The sequence below is a fragment of the Panthera pardus genome, unplaced genomic scaffold (assembly GCF_024362965.1).
Source record: "Panthera pardus isolate Hobbes unplaced genomic scaffold, ASM2436296v1 HiC_scaffold_24, whole genome shotgun sequence".
NCBI lineage: Eukaryota > Metazoa > Chordata > Mammalia > Carnivora > Felidae > Panthera > Panthera pardus.
The window spans coordinates 127827865-127845931 of record NW_026526810.1 but is presented as its reverse complement, the minus strand read 5'-3'; the positions used below and the strand labels follow the sequence as shown (position 1 = coordinate 127845931).

General features: G+C 53.3%; 1 protein-coding gene across 4 annotated transcripts in view; it reads left to right on the top strand.

The window, feature by feature from the left end:
* ITPK1 (inositol-tetrakisphosphate 1-kinase) overlaps nucleotides 1–18067 on the top strand; it is a 179088-nt gene that overhangs the window by 111476 nt on the left and 49545 nt on the right. The window lies entirely within an intron of this gene.

Here is an 18067-nt window from a genome sequence, read left to right as displayed (position 1 = left end):
GGCAGCAGACCGGTCCTCACGGCAGAAGGAAGAGAAATCCGCGAAGCGCGCTCTGGCTCATAGTTTCTGCCCCAGGGTGACGCGTGCCGTGGCCTCATTGATTCTCGTGGCCGTGACTGACCGCAGGGAGTCAGTCTGCTGATCTGCTTGCGGGCCAGGGGGCCGTCTGCGGTGACAGTAATCCAGCAGCCCCACCGTGCGCTTTCCTTCTGAGGCTTAAACGTGGCAGTTGCTGTGAGGCTTGAGCAACTGACAGGCACCGTGCCCTTGGAGCGGCGCCTGCTCCGAGCGTGTGCACGTGTGTACACGTGGTCCCCCGCTCTTCCTTACCAGTGGTGCCTGGGGCGTCATGACAGGTGTAGCACTGAGTGACCCTTCCATCATGCCAGCCTATTATTATTATTATTATTATTATTATGATTGTTATTATTATTACTGCCACCACAACCACCACCATATGGACAGTAGCTGCGCGTCACAGCTGACCTAGGAGTTCTCAGTCACGATTGTAGTCAGTGAGGCAGCGATTATGAAAATGTCCCCAGATTGGAGGTGTTCTCTGTGAAATGAGCACTGACTTCAACTAAAGGCAGGGCCCGGTGGTGGTCAGGGGACATGCCCGGCTCCGCCCCTCCCCAGTCGCCCCACCTGCCGTCCAGGGAACGTGCTGGGATGGCACCGTAGGATGGGGACATTGAAAGCTGCGGCGGCCACCTCCAAAGGTGGCTGCCGTGAGCAGCGGTGATCACCTCCAAGACCAGAGCTCCGCGCGGCCCCCGACCCCTAGGGCTCAGAAATGATTTCCCAGCCGCGCTGGATCAAACCCTTCCAACCTCAGATGTTTACTGGGTGGGCCGCCAGCCTGGGGCTCTGTGCCGCAAGCTGGAGGGATGGAGGGGAAGCAGAAGAAACCAGATTCTGTTGTTCCAGGCCTTCTAACCTGATTAGGGAGATGATACCTAAACCTGACGTAAATTAAGCGAGTTTCTGTCAGTTTGGAAGCAGCGCTTAGTGGCCTGTGGCCTCCTGGCTGGTGGTGTCAGAATCGGAACCCTGGGCGCCAGCAAAGGATCTGGGCGGCCACCGTGGAGCCCTGCGAGAGGCTGCCGCTTCCCGAGCAGGTCCCAGCTGGCCTTCGGTGCCCGGGGCGCTCCACATCTCTTATCTCACTTTGTGCTTCTTTCAGTGCCTGGGAGAATGGAGTTACTTCCCCGTTTTCCAGGTAAGGATACAGGCCCGAGGAAGTTAAGGTACTCGCCCGGGGTTGCTTAGTCCAAACACGACGGAGCCAGGATCATAGCTCGTGCTCTTTCAGATAGGCCTCAGAATGGCTTTGGGGTGTGAGGGCCAGTGATGCAGGGGCACCTGAAGGAAGAGGTCACCACCGTCTGGGATTGCCTCCGACCCAGCTGGTGCTGCACAGTGATAAACGTTAACCAGCAGGTGCCAGGGGAGGCAGAACTGGGCATAGTTGGTGACCCTGGCCTCAGAGGACAGATCCTGTCCTGAGGTGGCCATGAAGTCAGTCTCGTCATGACTCCTGCCCTGGGTTACAAGGCCACCCTCCCCACCCCCCGCCATGGTGGAGATGGCCACACAATCTGCCCATTGTGCACCCAGATCAGGCGGTGACGGTGAATCATTCTTTCTCCCCAGGGGAGGCTGGTGCCATTTAGTGCCATTAGCTGTGTGCAGGGCCTTTCCTGTGTGGAGAGGAAGACCGGTCCCCCAGGCAGACCCACGACTTTATGACCCTGTTACCAGCCCCAAGCAGAGCAGGACTTTGTACAGCACCAGGCGGTACAGTGGGAGGGGCCGGCTGCCCTGGGAGCCTGAGCTCTGACCCAGCACACTGGCCATGTGTGTGTGTGGGGGGGGTGGGGTGGGGCGGGGGAGGGAGGCAGTCAGGGTTTGAGGTGCATTGGGTTTCAGAAATCCTAACGTTTATTAATAATAAATTTTTCCAGGGTTGACGAAGGAACTTTTATGCACGTAGTTTCAGGGTTCCTTAGCCTCGGCACTGTTGACTTGTTAGGCTGGATGATTCTGTACTGTGGGGCCATCCTGTGCACCGCCCACTAAGTGCCAGGAGCGCCACCCTCAATTGTGACAGCCAAAACTGTCTCCGGACACTGCTGCGTGTCTCCTGGGGGCAGGCTTGCCCCTGGGTCGAGACCCCTGCCTTTCTGGCAGCTGTGAGAGCTCCGGTGGGTAAGTGAAGCCCTTCTGATTTAAAAGCGTGGATACTGAGCCCTCATTGGATATAGTATCTGAGTTTTGGAGATTGGGCTCTTCAGGCCAGGAGGTCTGGAGTCTTCGTGGATTCTTCCTTTGGTAACACCTGTAGCAGAAAGCTCGCCTTCTTCCATCCTCCTCCTGGCCTGTTTTGGGGCCATGACTTCCTGACTTGGCTTCCACGTTCCCCGTATGCTCTTAGGGTTAGGGTTAGAGTTAGGGTTAGGGTATGCTGTACGCTCACAGTTAAGCCGTTGTGGTTTCCTTCACCTTTGGTAAATCACAAAGCTTCTCACCAGCCAAGCCGGCCTCTGCTGACCTCGGTCCTCCGAGGCATGAGGACCCTCCTTCTCTGAGCCCCTCCCTGCACAGCTCATGCTGGTGGGGTCCATGCCCACTGTCTCAGGCCTCCCACCGCCCACACCCACTTGCTTCTAGCCCCTGACCCAGCCTGCGCCTCTCAGCCTGTTCATTGATCTCTAAGATCAGTCATTGAAGATCTGTTAATGTCATTCATTCAACGAGTCTTAGTTGAGCACTTCCTGTGTGCCAGAAATCCTCAAAGAAGTTGCAGGTACAGTGATCAATAAGACAGATGAGGTGGACTGGGCCCCTGCCCCCACAGAGGTGTATCTGTGTGTGTGTATGCAGGGTGTGGGGAAGGAGAATGCAAACAAAACACAAGCAAATAGGAAAAAGGAACACAATCTCCAATTATGGGAAGTTCTAGGAAGAAGGAAACTCAAGGCTTGTCTAACAGGGAAGTTCTTGCCACTTCATCCTGCAGCCTCTCTGAGGAGTTGACAACTGGGACTGAGGTCGAAATTTAAGGCCTTTTGACTGAGGGGTGATCGTGGAGCCGGCCAGGGGGGCGCGTCTACCAGGCTCTTTGGCAGGACAAGCACAGAGGACACTGAATAAGCCGGTGAGGCTGAAGCACTTGCCCAGGGGAAGAGCATACAAAGCGAGCATACCCAATGCCTGCTGGTTAGAGCAGGGCCGAAAAGGACACTGGGAAGTCAGTGGTCTGCGGCCCCATGGTCACTGCCACGGGGTGTGGTGTGGCAGCAGTGGCTCCCTGTCGTGTGCGGCTGGGGCCTGTACTGGAGGCGGGGAGGCTGGGGCGGCTGAGCACAGAGGTGGGGGCCCAGGCACCTCTGGCTAGAGTGGCCCTTGGCCTTCCCAGAGTTCAGCAGCGTGCTGCAAAGCCTGCACTGGTTCCACACGACTCCTCTACCCCCACCGACAGCAGTGTGGGTACCCCGAGTTCTGTGACTAACGCTGGCACCCCCCCAGCAAAGCGCAGGGGAGCCCGTGGGCATCGGGTAGGCCTTGGCTTGTTCTGGGAACTGAGAGTTCAGCTCTGGCTGCAGGGCTGGGGGAGGGTGGGCGTGTAGGGCAGGCCAAGCAGCCCTTTGGCCTGGATCCTGGGAAGTGGCCCGAGGGCAGGGTGGCTCCATAGCCTCACCTGAGCATTGTGGGGACGGGCATGGGGAGCAGGTGGGCATGTGGGCCTGCGTGTGTGGAGGGGGCGCACGGGGCTTAAGACAGGTGCTTGAGGAGTGCGGCAGCTGCTGTGTGACCCGGGACCGGGCAGCCCCTTCTGGTCCTCACTTTGCTCAGCTGCCAGCTCTGACCGTGGGGTCAGGTGACTGCTGGGACCCCCCTGTGGCCCCCACAGCGACCCCTTAATGGAAATGCTAGTCTCTCCTGGTTTAGCATCAGCCTGGGAGGGGTGCCTTCTGACCAGCACCCAGCCCCGCAGGCCCCTTTCCCAGGTCCGTAGGCGCTGTGACAGAACATGTGACATTCGTCAGGGTGAACAGCCTGGCCAGGCACTGTGCCAGCCTCTGCTGACGGAAGATGGAGAACGTGTATAAGTTTGGTGCTGAAGTCTGGGGATAGAAAGGGAGGGATTGTTTTCCATGGGGCCTGGGAACGGCGGGGAGAAGGCATTTGCCGTCTCAAATAATAGCCTTCTGTTTACTTCCAGCCCTTTCTTCCTCAGCATTTGGGGTGATATTTTGGCGGGAGCTAATTTCTCCATAGGCTTTTCTGTCAGCACTGCGAACAACAGTTTCTCACCCGTGGGGACCACACTGTCGTGCTCACGCTGCTCGCCAGGTGGCCGAGTGAGGCACATGACATTAGATTGTCTGGGAAGATGACCCAGATGGACAGACAGTCGTGGGGGACATCTGGCTTTGGGGGACACGTGACTTGGAGGCCAAAGGCGGGGACACCGAGGCTAGCGTGCAGAGCCCCACGCCCAGGAGAACCCGTGGTCTGTGGGGCGCTCAGGCCCTCTCACAGCACCTCCCCTCCCCTCATCTGGAAAGGGTCTGATGTCCCATCAGCGGTATGAGTCTGTACAGCTCACTGTGGGGACAGGGTCCTGGCTGCTCCGACCTCTCCTTGTCCCTCCTGAACCCCTTGTGCTGTGACCATTCTGTTCGTCAGCAGGGACGGGTGCGGGGGTGGTCCTTGCTGGCCCTCTGCTCCATAGGAGCTTTGTCTGCCCCTCCCGAATGCCCCAGTGTTTCTCCCACCTCGTGCCCAGCCTGGGCCAGTGAACCTTTCCAGTCATCTCATGGACTGTGATTCTGGTGGATTCCTTAGGTGTGGCTCTCAGTGGTCCTGACCGTCTCCTCCCACCTCTGCTGCCCAGTCGGCCCCTTCCCATCTTAGGCGCAGCCACAGTCGGCTCCCCAACAGCCTTGAACCTTTTCAGGGGCTCCCGTGTGTCTGAACAAAGATGGTCTTCCCTTCCCCACACAAAGCCATTGTTCTGACACTGGATCTTGGAAATGACTTCACATCAGCCCTTCAGGCTGCCTCGTTCTGTTTCATGGCTGCATGGTACTGCTTTAAATCCTTTTCTTAACCAGCTCCCCACTGATGTTTCAGGAACAAGCCATAGTGATGAAATAATCTGTATGCGAATCTGCGTGCACACGTGGGGAGTTCCGTGGGATGAATACCTGGGAATGGAAATGCCAAGGTTGTGTGTTCTTAATTTCGGCTGGTGCCCAGTGTCTTCCCATAAGGTTGTACCAGTTTACATTCCCACCAACCTAGAGCTGGTCTGTGTCCCGCCCCCCCCCCCCTTCGGAAATGCTTCTCATTGGTTTAATTTGGCATAGAGTTCTGGAATATCAGGGGGTGCCAGACCCTCACCGTACCCCCATCCCGTTGTGTTTGCCACTGGCACTCAGGGCCCTTGCAAGGGCAGTGTCTGTGCCAGGCTCACGCAGCCTGTCTGGACCTTGACCCCAGGCCACCTCGCTTCTGTCTGGTGCTCCTGTGTTCATACCTCGCCTTTCTCTCCAGAACTCCCTGTGCTGTGAGGGCCTGAACACCCCAGCCCGAGCTCACGGGTTTAAATTACGGGTCTGGAGAGCAAGTACGCTGAGGGGCAGAGGGCATCATTTTCCTCTCACCGGCTCTGTCAAATCATGCCAGAGGTCAGGCAGTAGCTCCGTCCTTCCTGCACGGCTGAGTCTGGCACACATGTCCCTAATGCCGGCTGTGTTGGACACACTGCTCAGGCCCATCCCTTCCAAGTTCGGCCCCTGGGCCTCACGTGCCGATAGACTGGTCACTGCAAAACTCAAAGCTGGCCCCGCCACTCCCCGGCACAGGACCCTGTTGCTTTAGGATCACATCCAGACTCCCTGGCTGGTGTATCTCCAGCTGTCTGTCCTGCTTTCTGCCTTACGTAACCTCCCCTTTGAGACCTATGTCTGCCCAGCCACGCCGGCCTCCCTCACCCCGTGCCTCTGCGTTTGCTGTCCCCTCTGCCTGGAATGCCTTTTCTCCTTGTGGCCCATGCCGGTGACCCTTATGCCTCCAGCAGCACTGGCCTCCGGAAACCCTGTCTATTCCCTCCACCCCCCTCCCCCCACGGCCAGATGAGTGCCGTGACCCGCATCCCTGCATATTCCCATATGGCAGTGCTTCCCTACTCTGTCCTCACCAGTCACCTTTACATCTCTCCACACTTAGGGGAGCCCCCAGTGAGGGTGGGCGGAATGCGACTGCCCTGTAGCTGCAGAGGTGCCCCCCACCCCGATGTGCGCACGTGCGCGCTCTCTCTCTCTCTCTCTCTCTCTCTCCCCTCAGGAGCTCCGTCTCTTCCTGGCCTCGTGTTCTCTGGGAGGCCTCAGGCTGAGGTCTCAGACACTGGCGAACTCCCCAGAATACAAATGAGGGCCGATTAAGACCAAGGTGTCTGTGGGCGTGGAAGGCCAGCTCTCCCCAAGGAGCCATTTTAGAAAAGTCAGAGACGTAGCGGGTGAGGAGGTGCCCTCTACATACCAGGGCTGGGTCTGTAAGGAATGGAGGGTTATCTTAGTCACTGCACAGAAAGGCAGTCCTGGTATGTGTGGTCTCGCTCAAGCTAGTGAACTGATGTCTGTCCCTGATGTGGAGCCATTGGCTATCCGCCATTCGTGTTCCTGTCCTTCCCTCTACTGTTGTGGGAATGTGTGTCACTGTCCTAACAAGACTGGGTTCTGTGTAGTTCTTACACTGTGTACTTGCTTGAGGGCAGCAGGCCCTGGGCTCCAGGACCCAAAGAGCTTTTTTTGTTCACTTATCACTTCAAAGTATCAAAGAATCCTAGGACTGGAAAGTCAGAAAGGATATAAATGCATCATTGCAACCTACTGGTTTTTAGATGGGAAAACTAAGATACAAGTGACTTAGGTGGCTTTCAGAAGTATGCATAAAGTTAATGGCAGTCTTAGGACTTGAAGCCAATTTCTTTTTTTTTATTTAAAAAAACATTTTTTTTTGACGTTTATTTTATTTTTGAGACACAGAGAGACAGAGCATGAACGGGGGAGGGTCAGAGAGAGAGGGAGACACAGAATCTGAAACAGGCTCCAGGCTCCGAGCAGTCAGCACAGAGCCTGATGCGGGGCTCGAACCCACATACCGTGAGATCATGACCTGAGCCGAAGTCGGACGCTTAACCGACTGAGCCACCCAGGCGCCCTGAAGCCAATTTCTTAATTCTGCTCTACCTTAATTTTCACAGGGTCTTAGGGTCCTTTGTGTTGGAATCGGGATCACCCAGGCGCAGCTGGGCTGAAAGAGATGGTCAGCCAGTGACTGGAAGGCAAAAAAGCCTCGACTGATGGTCAGGGACTGTTACATGGTGTGTGTACTGCACAGCTCAGTGGTAGACTGCGAATGGCACCATGTGTGGCAGGACTTGGCAGTTCTGTCCCTGGTATAGACCAGGTGCTGCCACAACCTTCTCTTGGCCTCTGGGAGCCTACTCCCAAGGTTCAGCTGCATGAATCTCCAGCCCCAGCCCCATGCCAGCCCTGGCTACCTCTTCAGACCCCTGGCTTGTGATTCTTGAACAGCCGTGGGTGCTTTGGTCTGGCTAGGGCCATGGTTGGCTGCCTGGCACAGTCTGATGCATCCAGGCACTTGGGTCTAGCGTGGATTCCTCAGGACTGTCTGTGGTATGTGATTTTCTGTAAGGTGTAATGAACAGGCATGTATTCTGGGTGGTGCCCGGAAGGCTTAGCCTGGGGGACATTTGACCCTGGCTTCAGATGATTTCACGTCCGTGAACAGCGGTTGATTTCATGGCTTCAGTAGTCTGCGCAGAGGATTCGTTAGCTGTCCTCCCCAGAAAGCTTTGCTCAGCACGGCTCATGACCTCATCCTCCTGTGGAGCTAGTCTCCCGGGAATGGGGTTCACTTTCTGCAGAAGCGTACTGTGCCTTTGATGGTGTGATTGCTCATGACACCGTTGTATCTGTTTGTCCTCCCTCCGGGGGTCCCCCGCCTTCACCGCAGGCATCCTGTGCGTCCGGAGACGCACGTGCTGGCCCTGAGAATTCTGCACGTGTCCTTCCCTTGGTGCTGCATGGATCTTCATCCCAGAGGCCTTTGTGGACTCCGGCATCTGGCCCGATCATTTGCTTATTCTCCTGAGAGGTGGCTGTCTTGTGGCTGTTGTTAGTTTGTCTTGATCCGGGCTCAGGAATAGAAGCAGAGACTCTGGCCCAACGTGTTGGCTCCTTGGGGCCTTTGGGAGCAGAGTGAACCAGGGTGGCCCTGGGGTGCCAGGAGGAGGAGATGGGGTTGTGGGCTCATCTCTGCCGCTTCGCTGTGTGCCCTCGGGCTTGTTTCTACTTCCTTTCACCTTTCTGGAAAGATGGGCTAAGGGGCCCTTAGGTCTTGCGAGGTCTGACCGTCTGTGACTCTTCCTCTGGCAAAGGAACTTTTATTTTTGGCAGACTCTATTGCCATTTTTTCTCGGGTGCTTTACCTTGTCCTCGCACCAGAGGCCGCGTGCTTGATCTCACAGGCTGTGCCACCAGGCTCACAGCCGAGGCTTGGGTTGACAGCACACGAGAAAGATGTACTTTTCTTTTTTTAACATAAATTTTATAAGAACACACATGAGAAATCCTGGCCATGGCTAAAATTTAGATGCTTTTCCTTTGGCCAGGCCTCCCCGAGCCAACTAGAGGGCTCTGGAACCAGATGGCCTGGATTCAGATGCCATCGTGGCTGCTTCCTTACTCGGAGAGCCTGGGCCAGGTACTGAGGCGCTCTGAGTCTTTGTTTCTGTCTGTCCAGTGGGGCTGCTAATAGGACCTAGTGCGTAGGCTGGTTGTAAGGAATAAATGTGTCGGATCCTGAAAGTGTGTAGAACACTATCCAGTACTTGGTGGGCATGCAGGAAAAGTTAGCTGCTATCATCACCATCATTACCGTAGTTATTAATAATAACTCATTGTAACATCTTGCCGGGACCTCCATCTTGGTGTTAAGACTTTAGGAACTGGAAGCTTCCTCGCTTTCATCCAGCACTTGGTGTGGAAGGAGCTAGTTCAAAGGGCAACCTTTGTGGTCATCAGCTGGAAGGTCTGGGCGTGGGTTGTGCTATCAGGAAGAGTCAGAAGGAGTGAGATTATGTTGAGTAAGCCCAGGGTTACCTCTTTCCCATAAAAACCCCTGTGAGTAATTTCCACCGGCCGCAGGTCTTCCCCAGCATTCGTTTGGTGACTAAGCACTAATTAAAACACGCCAACCCTGACTCACGGAATCAGCCTGGAGAGCTTGTTCTGTGCATGGCACGTGGGATTCACCCTGAGTGCCCATGCTTATCTAACTTCTGGAACCGAGTGATGATCAGGGTTCTGAATCCCACGTGCTGTGATCCCCAGCTGATCGCTGCCGTGATCTGTGGTGATGGCTGCTGTGGCCCTGGGGAGGTGTGGTGGAATTGTGCCCCATTTCCCATCCTTGATCCGCTCCACGTAGAAGGCTGGAGTCCCAGAGAAGGTGAAGACAAGGCAGGCTATACTGAGAGCAGGGAGCAGGTGCTTGCTTCCCTGCTTAGTTCAGTGCTTTCGTTCTCCCCCCCCCCTTTTTTTTAATAAGGTGAAGTATAATACGTACGCAGAAAACCGTAGGTATAAGTGAGTGCATGATAGATTTCGCAAACCAGATACACCTTGTATCCACCACCAGATCAAACTGTAGAGCAGGACTGCTCCCTAGAGCCACTCGTGGGCTCCCCACTCCTTCCCTGCCTGTGCCCAACCTGTGCTGCCCCTTCTTTCTCTTTCCACTCTCAGTGAGGACTTCTGTCCTCCCGTGTGACATCTTCCTGGGGGAGGGGAACAAGGACCCTGGAAGGAAGGAGGCTGGTTACCAAACTAGAAGATGAACTTTCTCCGACGTGTTGGATGCCCTCAACTCCCTGTTCCGTGAATGGCTTCCAGTCCAGTCCTCCCACACCATTCCTGGCCAGCAGGGTTTTTCTGAAACCGACTTCAATCCTAAAATTCTCCTCTTAGAAAGCATCTCTGCCTCTCCCTCCAGCCTTCAGGTTAACATGCAGAATGCTTGGCAGGGGAACCTGGCACTTAGCTTGCCCGGCCCTGCAGGCGACTCCTTCTTAGCATTCACCATGCTGCTTCCTGTCCCACCTCTCTGGAGATTGAGAGTTCTGGACATTTAGAGTCCCGAAGAACAGGCAGGGCTTGCTGTCCCCACAGTGCTTGCTTAAGGTTTCCTCTGTAAGTGCTTAGATAGGACTACTCAGGAAGCCATCGTTCAAATAGGCGGCCTCCCAGAGACCCAGACTGCTTGGTCCACGGTGGGGTGGGGGTGGGTGGTCTGGGCAGTTCTAAGGCTCTTCGTTCTTGTCCTCCCACTGCTGGCCCCAGGCTTCAGCTCTCTCTTTTCCTGTTCTAGGCCTGCTTGACTGAGTTGTGCACAGGTTCTCCAGCACTTAGATTCGAAATGGGTCCTTAGACTTTCTGGGAATTAAAGCACTTCAGCCACATAACTTGTGTTTGGGGAGGTGACAGGGTGCACTGCAGGGGCCTTGGGTTTGACACTGTAATGGCTGGTTTTGAATCCTGACAAAGCCGCAGCTGATTGCGTGGCTTTGGGCCAGTCACTTGGCCTCTCAGATGCTCAGTGTTTTCATCTATAAAATGGGAATAAAAATACAGGTGTTTACTCTATAGACCACAGAGATTGCTTTGTGAGTCAAATCTAGCGTTTTGTGTGATTGTAGCTTTTAGAAACCAGAAAAATGGTTTATTAGTATACCATGGTGGGCTTTAAAATTAATTAATTAATTAATTAATTAATTTTGAGAGAGAGAATCCCAAGCAGGCTCTGCACTGTCAGCACAGAGCCTGACGCAGGGCTCGAACTCACGAACTATGAGATCATGACTTCAGCTAAAATCAAGAGTCGAATGCTCAACTGACTGAGCCACCCAGGTGTCCCTGTCTGCCATGGCAGATTGTTATGATTACTACCTAAAATATCCATGCTTGAGGAACTGAGAAGTTTTGCAATCTTTTGTATTCTTAACCCAAGAATATATGGTATATAATCCAAGAGACACGAAAACGTTCATCTACACAAAAACCTGTGTACAAATGTTCACAGGAGCTTAATTCATAGTAGCCACAAGATGAAAATAAACCCGATGCCCGTTAGCTGTTGAACAGATCAACAGAGGCGGTATATCCACACAGTGGAATATTGCTCAGCCATCAAACACAATGAAGCAGTGACACGTGCTACAGCATGAGTGAACCCTAAAAACGTTATGCTAAGTGAAAGAAGCCAGTCACAAAAGACTGCATTGATTCCATTTATAAGAAATGTCCAGGGACACCTGGGTGGTTCAGTCGGTTAAGCGTCCAGCTTCGGCTCGGGTCATGATCTCACGGTCTGTGAGTTCGAGCCCCGCGTCGGGTTCTGTGCTGACAGCGCTCAGAGCCTGGAGCCTGCTTCAGATTCTGTCTCTCTCTCTCTCTCTCTCTGTCTCTCTGTCTCTCTCTGTGCCCCTCCCCTGCTCGTGCTCTGTCTTTAAAAAAATTAAAAAAAAAAAAAAAAAAGAAGAAGAAGAAGAAATGTCCAGAATAGGCAAGTGTCTAGAGGCAAAAAGTGGTTTCCAGGGGCTGGAGGGAATGGGTGAATTGAAGCTGATAGCTAAAAGGTATGGGATTTTTTTTTTTGAAGTGATGATAATATCTTATAACTATGCTTTTGGTTGCACAACTCTGTCACATATTGGAAGCCACTGGATTGTAAGCTTTAAGTGGGTAAACTGCATGGTATGTGGTCAATAAATTGTTTTAAAAAAACATCCCAGGAGGTAGGGGCTGCGACCCTCTCCATTTCACAGAAGAGGACTGAGGCTTATGGAGGCCCAGAGTCGCAAGTAGGGAAGGCAGGATTCTACCCCAGGTCCAGCAGCCCCCCGCTCCCATGCATGGAACCTCTTCACAGGATTGGCTTCCACCTTATAGAGGAGGAAGAGGCCTAGAGAGGAGAAGGGGCTCCCAGTGCCCTGTGTGGTGCTCCTTCCTCCATCCTAGCTCCCCACCTCTACAGGGGAGATTTCTAGAACCATCCACTGGGCTTGAATCTCCCACTCCTGCCATGGAGGCCAGAGGTGAGGAAGTGCCCGGCTGGGCTCTCAGGCACACACACGGTCCAGCAGGAGGCCTTTCAGTGGCTGGGTCACAGGTGTGATGAGATGAGGCCTGTGTGCCAGGTCTGAGGTGGGTGGTGTCCTTGACTCACAAAAGCTCTTAATGTCGATGACGTCCAGTTTATTTTTTCTTTTCTTGATTGATTGTACTTTTAGATTTTTTTTTTTTAATGTTTACTTATTTTTGAGACACACACACACACACACACACACACACACACACACACACACACAGAGCGGGAGCAGGGGAGGGGCAGAGAGGAGAGGGAGACACAGAATCCGAAACAGGCTCTAAGCTCTGAGCTCTCCGCACAGAGCCCGATGCAGGGCTTGAACTCACGAACCGCTAGGCCATGACCTGAGCCAAGGTTGGACGCTTAACTGACTGAGCCACCCAGGCGTCCCTGATTGTACTTTTAGTATCGTGCCTAAGAAACTGTTGTCTGATTCAAGGCCAGGAAGATGCGCACCAGTGTAATCTGAGAGTTTTATAGTTTCAGCTCTCACGTCACAGGAAATTTTTTTTGTCGTTTTTTGAGAGCTAGAGTGCACGTACATACAAGCCAAGGAGGGGCAGAGGGAGAAAGAGAATCCAGGATTCATACCCAGTGGGGAGTCCGACGCAGGGCTCAATCCCATGACCGTGAGATCATGACCTGAGCCGAAATCAAGAGTCGGACACTCAACCAACTGTGCCACCCAGGGGTCCCACCTCGTAGGATTTTTATATTAAAGGACATGGTGTTTGAAAACCATATTTCCCGGCAGTGTGTGTATAGCTGGTCCTGGGTATGTGGTGGCTGCTATTATTTAAAAGTTATGGAGCGCCTGGGTGGCTCAGTCGGTTAAGCAGCCGACTTCGGCTCAGGTCATGATCTCGCGGTCTGTGAGTTCGAGCCCCGCGTCGGGCTCTGTGCTGACAGCTCAGAGCCTGGAGCCTGTTTCAGATTCTGTGTCTCCCTCTCTCTGACCCTCCCCCGTTCATGCTCTGTCTCTCTCTGTCTCAAAAATAAATAAATGTTAAAAAAAAAAAATCACCTTTACTTAAAAAAAAAAACAAAAAAGAAAAAAAAAGAAAAAAAAGAAAAGTTATGATGATGATGATTTTTATTTATTATCATCTTTTCCATAATTAATCTCTCACTGGGTTTCCCATCTGGCTCGCTGCCTCTTGCTCCTTCTGGAAAGACAGTGTTGCTGTTTGAACGTGTCTCTGGCAGGAGAGGTGTGTGGGATTGAAGAAAAGGTACATCTGGTTACTTAGCCCCCTCCCTCCATGCCCCCCCCCCCCCAATTTTCTGTTATTGCAGAGAATTTAAAAATACTTGGTGGACTCCTTAACACACTGCTGGGTCTCAGGACCCAGCCTCGAGTTAACTGCTTATGACCGCTCTTGTCTTGCCTCTGCCTTACCTCACCGTCCCCTGTGCCTGGTTACTTTGAAGCAAATTCCACACATCATATTTAATCATAAGTCACTTTGGCATGCATCTCTACAGAATGAATCAGCCCTTTCTAAAAGGGGGCCTGCAGTGTTTCGGGGGAGTGGGCCAGAGTGCCCACTGCCTCTGAGAATTGAGGGGGCAGGAATTGTGCTGGGTGCCTCTCTCACTCCCCTATAAGGAGCCAGCTGGGGTCGTGGGCTCGGCCAGGACCCGAGCGGTCCACGGCGGGGTGCACCCTGGAGCCTGGGCTGCCACAGGGCAGGGGATTGTGTGGTGCTCTGGGCGTCAGCAGAAGGACTGACCCCAGGGGCAGGGCTGGCATGCCCCTCGGTCTGCTGGAGGGGGCAGGGCAGGATGAGCTCAGAGACCTTGGGTCAGGTCTGCTGCCGAGAAGCCACACGTTGTCCAGTCATGAGAATCCTGTTTGTTTTTCTACCTACCAACTCCTTTCCCGTCCGGGTCTTAACTGCCCTCAGCCGCTCCCTGACATAGGTTTTATTCAGAACGTGCATGTTGCGCATCAGGAAACAGAATCTCAGAGATTAACTGCGGTTTCTTTTTCACAGACCTCGGGTGAGTGGTAGACGTAGGATTTGAACTTGGGACTTGTGCCTGCGTTTTCCGTTAGATAAGAGCAGACGCTTGTGTCTCCCTGCTCGTTTCCTGTCCATAAATGGAACTGCAGAGGAAATGGTATCTGTGATGTTCACCCCGGTCCTCTCATCTGGCTCACATTCTCAGTGGGGAAGTGTTGACTTCCCCCAGCCCAGCAGACAGCGCTCGGTTTCCCTCTTGGCATCATCATCCTATGGGCCTTGGGTCGGGGGGCACCTGGCTGGCCTCTGCCCCTTCGTCCCCTCAACGGACAGCATTCTCTGGCCCCCTGACCAGGGCCGTCTGTGTCTGCTCTCCCCTCTTTTCAGGCTCCCCCCTAACGTCCAGGCTCCCTTTGTAGGTGCTCGGTGGCAGGCGTGCTGAAGGAACATGTGTTTACCATTTGCCATGGAGACCGTTTGGGCCTTTCTTCTTCTGAGTGGCGATAAAACGGTACAGGGCGCTCACCCTTCCAGCAATTTGTTTGGTAATTCTAAGAGACTTGTGAAAAATGCATGAGGCCTGTGGTACAATAGATAAGCTGAAAGGCTTGGAAGGAAATCCACTTGTGGATAGTGGGGCGATTGGAAAAACTCTTTCTTTGCCCTCTCTGTCCTTGTCCCAAAAGAGATTGTGTTTAGGAATAATTCTTCTGTTAATACTGATGCTTTCATCCTGGGTCAAAAGCTTGTTGGCGCCTGCTTGTCAGATATTTTCCCCTTTGGTTTCTTCTAATTTCTTTCCCTCGTGAGTTTGGCTTAAATTCATGTCTTAATGATTCTGAGTTCTCTCTTTAAAGGTCACTGCCCTAATGCATAAAAGTGGAACAAGGTCCAGCAACCACTCGGATACTCCTCTCGGGGCTTGGCTGGGGTGGAGGGGGTGATTTTTGAGGGGGAGGAAGGAGCATGTCCGGACTTCATGGGACTCCGTTGCTGGGAGAGAATTGGGCTAGCCCATCAAAGTGAGCATCTCTGATACTATACTGCCTTCTCTTTGAAGGAAGGCAGCAAGCATGTGCGTGGGTCCCCACCTTTACCCACAATGCCTCTAGCAGGTGGCTATCTGTCCAGTTCTAAAACAGGCCCCATGTGTGGCCCTGAAGTCTGCCTCCATACATACCACTCGGCAGTTTCCTCCAATTTAGGCTTTTAAGTCACAGGTGAGGGAACTGAGACCCAGAGAAGCCAGATGACCTGCGCAAGGTGACCTTGGGAGGTGATAACAGTGGGGGCATAGGTTTCTTGAGTCCTGGGCCCTTACTCTTCCCTCTGCACTAGGCTGCTTCCCGGAGTGTTGGGATGGGGGGGGGGGGGGGTGTCGGGGTAGTTCAGTGCCTCAGGTCATAACCCAGAACATGAATTCAGTGGCCAGGGTTACAGATCCAGCAGGGCAAGGCATAAAAGGCTTTCATTCATCCATGTGTCTCTAGTACTCTGCACGATGATCTGAGCGCTGTGAATGATGTGCAGTTGGTTGAATGAATGACCTTTTACGTGAAGACAGTGATATGACTTCATGTGTATGTGGGAATCTTGGTGTCTCCTGAATGGCATGCTCTTGTGGCAGTGTAGACCTGGTTCAAAAGAGTGGTGCTGGCACGGATAGTTGCTGTTGCGGAGCCTGCAAGCCCTTCGGCGAGGCCGAGGCTGTAGGAGAGCGGATCTGGGCACGGTCCCTGGCCTGTAGGCATCTCTGGATACACCTTCCTTAAGGACACTTTCCAGGGGCGCCTGGGTGGCTCAGTCGGTTGAGTGTCCGCCTCGTGATTTTGGCACAGGTCCTCATCCCAAGGTCATGGGACTGAGCTCCGAGCCGGGCTCTGTGCTGAGCATGGAGGCTGCTTGAGATTTTTCTCTCTCTCTCCCTCTTCCCCTCTCTCCTGCTCACACACACTCTCTCTTAAATTTAAAAACAAAAAACAAAAAACAAGACCCTTCTCAGCCTGCCTTCATGGTCCCTGTGGGTGTCAGATGTGGGCTTGCCCTCATCAGCTTGGGGGCTTGTTCTGTATAAGCGGGGAGGTGGGCCAGCCACTGAGCTGAATGCTGACAGTCGCCTCCTGCAGGGGGAAGAGGAAGGTGGCTTCTCTTCTGTGTTTACATCTGTGGGATGGGTGTGCAGGGAGGAGGGGATGAGAACGTGTCCGCCCCAGGAAGTTCGTGGATGTGAGGATGGGAAGAAGGGCTCCTCACAAGCATGTACTGGCCACCCCTTAGGGACAGAAAAAATTTTTAGACATTCAAAGAAAAAGAGCCCATAACCAGATACTTTGGTGGGAAACACAAGGGGGGGAGCCGATTTCAGAGGAGAAGGAGATATAAATCTCTGGCTTTGTGTTGAGAGCTCTTAAAAATGATTACTAGGAACAAAAATAGGTTCACTGAAAAAAAAAGTGGTGGTGGGGGGGGAGTAATTCCAAATGGAGCTTTCTTTTTTGTTGATAAGGCTTACTTGAAAAGAAGCATTGTGGCTTTGTTTCTTGGCCTTTGCTGACCTCGCAGACGGATCTGGTAGACTGGGCGGGCAGGGGGATGAATTAAGCTGGTGTATTCATTCCCTGGGGTGGCCTTGACAAAGTACCACAAACTGGGTGGCTTAAAACACGGGAGTTTGTTTTTTCCCTCTCACAGTTAAGGAGGCTCGAAGTCTGAAGTCAAGGTGTCTGCGGGGTTGGTTCCTTCTGGAGGCACCAAGAGAGAATCTGTACCCCGCGTTTCTCCTACTTTCTGGCAGTGGCCAGTAGTCCTTGGCCAGCCTTGCCTTGTAGCTGCACGACTTCGGTCACTGTCTCTCTTGTCCGATGGTCTTCTCCCTTTGTGTCTCTCTGTCCAAATTGTCCTCATCTTAAAGACACCAGTCAACGGATTAGGGGCCATCCTAATCCCGTATGGTCTCATTTTAGCTTGATTCCATGTGTAAAGACACTATTTCCAAATAAGGTCGCACTCCCAAGCACCAGGGCTTAGTAGGGCTTGAACAGATCTGTGGAGGAGAACACAATGCAGCTGACAATAACAACAGCTGGTGAGTGGCCTCCCTCACACCCGGCCTTTTCTCGGAGCCCCTCTCTCTCGTTACTCCAGCACTCCATGTTTTTATCCTTAGAAACGCAGTGTTTTGGGGCCAGAGGGATGGTCTCATTTACTGTGCCTGTCTGATGTGCTGCTCTGGCCCACTGCTATGGCATGGCTTGTGTAGTCACGGAGGTGACAAGGGGCAGGGCCGGGATCCTTGTTTCCCTTTCCTGGAAATATTTTGCTCAGTTTCATGTTGAATTCTGTTAGAGTTTCTTGTTCCCCATGTGCATTAGCGTCATTTCTCCCAAGGAGACCGTAACTTCCTTAAAGGCCGGTTTGGCCATAGTTCTGCTCGCGTGCCCAGAGTCTAACCCTGAAGCTAGTAGGTACTGAAGAAGCATGTTGTCCGGGGCACTTGAGGCAAGGTGGCTGCCCTGTGGTGTGTTGGCCAACAAGCCTTCACGCAGACCTTCTACTGAATGCCGGCGTTCCGCTCTCGCTGGCCCTGCCTCAGAATCCTTATCAGAGCAGGGTGCCGGGCCACTCTCCTTGAGTGCAGTCCACACACGGAGCAGATCTAGTTTCAGGTGAGGCTTTATCCAGGGGCCAGACGAGCTGATCAGGACCTGGTTGTGCTCCCTTTTCTCAGCTCTGTTTTTCTCCCTTTGGGCTCCATTTCTGAGCTTTGGCTTTGTCCGGCCTGGCCTTCGCATCTCAGGGCGACTGCTCCCAGCTGCACAGTCTCTGTGCTTCCTCTTCTCCCCAGTGTGGAAGAC